The sequence below is a fragment of the Equus caballus genome, chromosome 8 (assembly GCF_041296265.1).
Source record: "Equus caballus isolate H_3958 breed thoroughbred chromosome 8, TB-T2T, whole genome shotgun sequence".
In the NCBI taxonomy this organism is placed as follows: domain Eukaryota; kingdom Metazoa; phylum Chordata; class Mammalia; order Perissodactyla; family Equidae; genus Equus; species Equus caballus.
Window position 1 is genome coordinate 60243905 of NC_091691.1, and position 6654 is coordinate 60250558.

Here is a 6654-nt window from a genome sequence, read left to right on the forward strand (position 1 = left end):
TTGCTAAATTTTATGGACACAACAATGAACAAAATTCAGCCTTTGCTCACACACAGAGCTGGTGAGAAAAGCTAGAGTAGCAATTAGTCAGTTATAATGCTATTCCCTTAAAGATTAGAAAGAGCACAGAGTATGATGGGAAAACATAGACAAGGCAACTTGCCCAATCTGGGAAATTTGAGGAGGAGTCATATAAATGAAAAATCTAAGATTATCTCTAGATATCACACACAAATGTCATGCTCTGTAGAGCTCAGTGTTCACTTAATTGACGTACTCTAACTTAAACACACATTTTTTTCTATCCTATAAAAGTGAAGCCTCAGGCCAGCCCTGGTGGGCTAGTGATTAAGTTCAGTGCACTCCACTGCAGTGGCCTGGGTTCAGTTCCTGGGCGTGGACCTGTACCACTCATCAATCATTGGCCATGCTGTGGCGGCAGCTCACACACAAAAAGAGGAAAATTGGCAACAGATGCTAGCTCAGAGTGAATCTTCCTCAGCAAAAAAAAAAATAAAATAAAAAATGAAGTCTCTAAATTTGGAAAATATTTGGAGTTGTACCTTTTAAATCATTAAAGGAGAAAAATAAAGCCTACATCAACTACTAATGCTCCCCAAAAATAATATCAGAAATAAACAGAAAAAAGAAAAGAATGTAGACCTAAGGGGATCCTCTTTGGAGATGGAATTTTGAGGCACTTGGGAGACAGGACAATCACTCCATGGAAATTCTGACAGAAGAACACGAGATTCACCAAACCCTGAAAAGGATTTTTAGCATCCAGAATATCTCCAAACACATTCTTTTGCTTTTGTTTTTGTCTTAATGTTCAAGATCATGTACACATGCCCACTCAAGTGTATGAAGATCTCTGTACAACTATACCAAAGGTCTTTTTTTTTCTTTCTAAAAATACTTCGTTTGGAAAGTCATTTAGGGGCCCTAGGTAAGTATACAGTTTACAAGCTTATTGTCTTTGGCTGTCAAGTGGCAAATTATTGCCGTCATTGACATACTTATTTCTTCTGTCTGTACGTTCACATAGTGAAACCTAAAACACTGGTGAGGCCAGAAGTCCCAGGGCATAATCCAAAAAGGGTCGATGGCCTGGCATAGAGAGTGGGTATTGCCTGGAAGAGAGTGTGCTCACTGGTAACACTTGTTTTTTGCCTCCTTTCGCAGCCGTCCCTGAGCGAACAGGAACAATAACCGGATAATTTTCATCATGCTTTACCTGTATAAACTGATCAGCTCCATACAACCCCATGAGTTGGGTACTCTCGTTATCCCCAGATGAGAAAGTGAGACGCAGAAAAGAAGCCAGCAAATGGTGGAACCTGATTTAAAATACAATCTGCTTTCAGAGTCTGTTCCCAAACCAGTGTATTATATTGCCTCCTGCCGCAGATTTTTTCTGCTGGTTCCTCCCACCAGAGATACAGAGTCACCTACAACCCCTGGAGAAAGGGAACCTGAGAAGAAATGTTGGGGATTTTTGAAAAAGGAGAACATATTCTCAAGTTTAGTGGAAAGATTCAAGCTTCCAATTATTGCTAATTAAGATTCTCTTCTTGTCTGAGCTTTCTTCCAAAGGATGTCACCATATATCACAAGACATAAACAGATATTTCCAGCTAAACATAGCTCTCTCAAATTGGTGTTAACTAATATGTTAATAGGAGGCATCTGGACCTCTCTCTCAGGAACTATATAAAATACGCCTCGCTGTCCCTCAGCTTTTGCTGCTTAGATTGGTAGTCAGCTCGTGGTTCCCCAGATTTGACTTTTAGCCCTCAATCTTAGTTTTAAATTCTAACACTGCTTTGCAATCTTGACCTGTTTCCGTGCTATTGCAGATGATTCTAGGTGGCCTGACCTCTAATTTCCTGCCATTCCCTGGGTCTTTCGCAAGGACATGAGCCTGGGCCTGCATCTAGTGCTGGTCATCCCTCCCCAGAACCACGCCAGGGGGACTCAGGATATGACAATACTATTTGGCATGTGCAGGGGAAGACAATCCTTTCCTGGCACCTGAGCTTGCTTGTGTACCACCCCACAGAAGTATTTACCCAGTGAACAACGCGTAGTCAGAAAACATTCTTTCAATATTCTGTGCTCGCAAAATATTAACATTCAAATGCAGCAATATTCATTGGTTTTAAATGTCTGGCTTTTTCTTGTACCCAGGGAGTGATCCAGGCCCCTGGATGTTTGCCGTCATCACAGATAACCTTAAACCTCATTGCAGAAAGGGAAACAACACGTATGTCATTTTAGAACTTGTTATTTTTCCGCACAGCTTCCAAGAGTTACATAAAATAGTAAGAAGAACGTGGTCAGAGCGTTCTTCAAGTCGATTTAAAACAGAGAAATAACTGAAGTCAAATGCCAAAATAAGTTCCAGTTGACTGTGATTTTTTTTTTTTTTCTGTTCAGCAAGGAATGACTGCAATGATAACAACTTGCTCATGAGTTTGATAGAAAAGTGTGGGGCTATACATTGTTCCGAATCAACAGCACCACCTTCTGTCTGCAGAAGTGTGGGATCCTGGGGAACTGATAGCTTGCTTTGTTCACCATGTGGGAGCCTAACTGGGGGCTTAGGCAGGTGACGTAAATCCCATTTCTTCCTTACCTTGATCTCAGTGAAGTCAAAGTCATTTTTAAATACTGCAAACTGCCCATTAGGACAAATAAACTAAAAAACTCATTAAGAATAGCACATGGAAAAAAACACCACAGTTTCAATCTAGTTCTTCTAGAACTGCCAAGCTCCTCCAGGTACTTGCTTTCATCTAGACTTCCCACGTGAAAATTCTCCAAAAGAGGCTGCAAATTTCACGGGTTTTACAGAAAAGAAAGTGTGAGCTCTAGCTTGTTACAATTGGAATGATTTAGAAAATGATGTCTCAAATCTTGTAGTCATCTCCATCTGAATGTTACAACATGGGGAAAATAAAGAGATCTAGAGGCGTAAATAAAGTCACAACTCCTTTAAGAATGCATACCACCAATAAAAAGCTATGCGAAACACACACAGCCGCTCTTTTCTATGCTCTAGTTCAGATAAGTGAAATAACTGAAGCCGTGAGCAATTAAAGAAATTGTAAAGCAAAAGTTAATTTGCTACTAAATTCATAAAATTCATGAGGTAATGTAATGAATAGCAATGCAAGTAGAGTGTGGAGGAGGTCACAGCATGAGTCTAAGTGGTACTTGGAAATACCTGGGTAAGTCTATAAAAATAGGGAAAGGGTGGGGGGCCCGGCCTGGTGGCGTAGCGGTTAAGTTCGAGCGCTCCACTTAGGTGGCCCGGGGTTCGCCAGTTCCAATCCTGGACTTGGACCTACACACTGTTTGTGGAGCCATGCTGTGGCAGGTGTCCCATGTATAAAGTAGAGGAAGATGGGCACAGATGTTAGCTCAGGGCCAATCTTTCTCAGCAAAAGGAGGAGGATTGGCGGCAGATGTTAGCTCAGGTCTAATCTTCCTCAACAAAAACAAAAATAGGGAAATGGTTTTTCCAGGTGTCTGTCTTAAGGTGAACTCTTGGAAGGACTGATCCTGAGGCAAAATGAATCCAGGCACCATGATCTTAAACCAGTCATGCCTCCTAAACCATCTCCAATAGGACAATTTTGAAAGCATGACTTTAGCCCTCAGATCCTCCTAAATAATTCTTTTGAAAAGCAAGGAAACTAAGTAAAAACTGAGAAAGTCATGACACTAAAACTCTGCTTCACATTGGAACACAGGTGGTTTTACCTCCCTAAGAACATCACACAAGAGGAGTGAGGCTTTCTCTCCAAATATGCCACACCACTGTGCAATACTGGAATTGTACAAATCCTTCATTATTGATGATGATGTCTAGCAAACTATCTCCAGAGCTTGAGGAGAGAAGTTTTCAGAACACGCTTTTGGTAAATACATTTGGAAAACATCCTACTAAGACTTCTGGAAATAGGTGGAAGCCAAAATAGGCAAAGGGGATTCATAAAGCGGGAGGATTTGCAGTGGATAGAGAGGCTCCTTATTATTAAGAGAAGGTGGAGAGAGAGAGAGACAGAGAGACAGACAGAATGCAATGTCAGTTGTCACTGTTATCATAAGCCCATCCATTCCCACTGGTGAGATTATAGAATCCAGGTGTGAACACAGAAGGGTTCAGTTCTGAGAAAAATTGGAGAAAAGGATACGTATAATTGATAGTTTATATTTCTCAAAGGACCTCAAATCAGTTAACCACCCTTTTTGAATTCTCTCTACATAGTCCCAGTATTATAGAAAGTTATGTGTTAGTTTAAGATGGATCCTTCAGGAAGAAATGGGATTTTTTCCCTAAAAAATACCTGCATTGCCTGTAAAGTCAGCCAAAATTCACTGGAGAGTTATACAACTCTCCATTTAGCTTTGGCTAGATAAATAGATCTTGATGTTATTAAAGAGCTATTTTTTTCACTGCCTGAAGACATGGAAGGGAGCAAATGATCTCTTGAAGTCCCTTCCTATCCATGATTCTATTTGTTACATTGACTAAAACTTTCTACAGAAAGAAGTTCCAATTAGAGCCAAAAGTTTCCAGATACGTTAGTGGCAAAACCCTGTCCATGTCCCAAAGTCACTGATTCCAAAGGACTAAGCTATACTGTCAATATGCCTGTGTATACTACAGAAACCAAAAACGTGCCAAGTATGGAAAGTTAGGTGTTGTGAATGTCATTTCAATGACAAACAAGTGACATTTCTATCAGAAGAGAATGCTTACATATAGTTCAATCACTGCAAAGCAATTTTTAAAAACTATTGGCTCCAGGAACCCGTTGATCAATGCAAAAGTAAGAGCTGAAAAATAGGTTGCTGTAAAAAGTATAGAAATTAACCATCAGGTAGAAATATCAGTGAGTTGAGTTTTCCATTAATTTATATCTTTCTTTAATCTTTCACAGTGTGCATTAAAAACTATTAAAAAGTTCTCAGAACCAACACTCCTTGGGGGTCCAGCCGGGTGGCGCAGCAGTTAAGTTCGCACTTTCCGCTTCAGTGGGCCGGGGCCGGGATCCACCAGTTTGGATCCTGGGTGCAGACATGACACCGCTCATCAAACCATGCTGTGGCAGGCATCCCACATAGAAAGCAGAGGAAGATGGGCATGGATTTTAGCTCAGGGCCAGTCTTCCTCAGCAAAAAGAAGAGGATTGGCAGCAGATGTTAACTCAGGGCTGATCTCTCTCAAAAAAAAACAAAGAACCAACACTCATGATGCTATATTTTCTTAGTTTCCCTCTTAAAATTATCATGTCTCCTAGCAAAACACTCTTGTAAACATCACTGTAAGAGATCTGTTTTTCAAAGATGGTATTAATGAGAGATAAGAATGTCATTTTAAGGGAATATGTCTTAAGTTTCCCAAAGAGTAGATGATTTTCAAGCTATTAGTTAGCAACATAAATTGCAACTTGGAAAATTTTATTTATTTTTTCCAGCTGATATCTGAACAAGCACCTTTCAGCACAGTTGTCTATGTTGTAGACTTGCAATGAATCTTTCAGCAACACATGATGACCTTTCTGAGGCAGCACAGCCACGGTCATTCAGTTTATAAAAGTACCATCCACTTTGTTATCCAGGCAACTATCTCTGTTGTCTCCCTTTGTCCTGTGTTCCCTACCAATCATCCAGGGAAAATAGAACATTTCACATTGGGATTCAGCTTTTCATTTGAAGTTGCCCCTTGTTCTCCTCTGGATTTTAATCATATTCTTAAGGTGAAATGGCATCAGGAACAAATCATCCAGGACAGAAGGCAAAATATTGAGTTTCTAAGATCTTTGTTTAACTATACCACTGCTGATGTGGGCTTGGTGAGTCAAGGAGTCGAAGGAAAGATTTCTTGGACTCTTAATGTCTGGCAGTAGTGCTCCTTTATTCAGAGAATAGCATGGAGTAGCATGGGTACAGGACCCATGGGCAGTAAGAGCTGCAAACATGGATTAAGGGTAGGGCTAAATTTATAAGGCATAGGTATGTGAGTTAGCTCTTTACAAGACAAAGGAAAAATTACGTTAAAAAGTCGTTAAAATGGTATCAGTGCAGGTGGGGTCTGGTTGTTGGGTGGTCCTGTAACTTTGGATAGGAATCAGGTCCCATCAGGTCAGGACGTCCTATGCTTCCCGGAGAGTGATATAGATCGGTGTGTAGGGCAGGACGCCTTGGGCTTCTCTCCCTGGGGCAGCCTTGAGCCTCATCAACTGCCTCATTTGACTCTACAGAATTGCAAAGAAATTAAGTATGTGAACTCTTTCTGCTCAGAGCCAGGCTTTAAAGATTAAGAATACTAAAGTCAGTTCTGAATAAATCCTTATATGGGGAAACAGGTGTTATAAAACCAGCCCTTCAGCACCTACTGCTTAAAACTCAAAACTAATAAAGAGGGTGATTAGAAAGCACTAGAGTAAGTGACCAACTCTAAGCAATCTATTAAAGGGAGAGACTCTGGTCCAAGAGAAACGAGAAATCGGCCTTCCCTTTCTCTTCTAATATCAGGGAACATTGATATTCACCGACTCTTCTAATACAGTAATCTGCTTATTGCTTTGTAAATTCCTAGGCCAGGAGAAGGGAAAAAATCAAGAATAAAAGCCTATCAAA

General features: G+C 40.5%; 1 long non-coding RNA gene across 1 annotated transcript; it reads left to right on the forward strand.

Annotated features, from left to right (window-relative positions):
- Nucleotides 1-738: 738 nt before the first annotated feature.
- LOC138915323 (uncharacterized) lies at nucleotides 739-1381 on the forward strand. The gene is made up of 2 exons (XR_011421129.1): nucleotides 739-949; nucleotides 1186-1381. It is a non-coding gene; the product is annotated as an uncharacterized lncRNA (long non-coding RNA).
- The last annotated feature ends 5273 nt before the right edge of the window (nucleotides 1382-6654 follow it).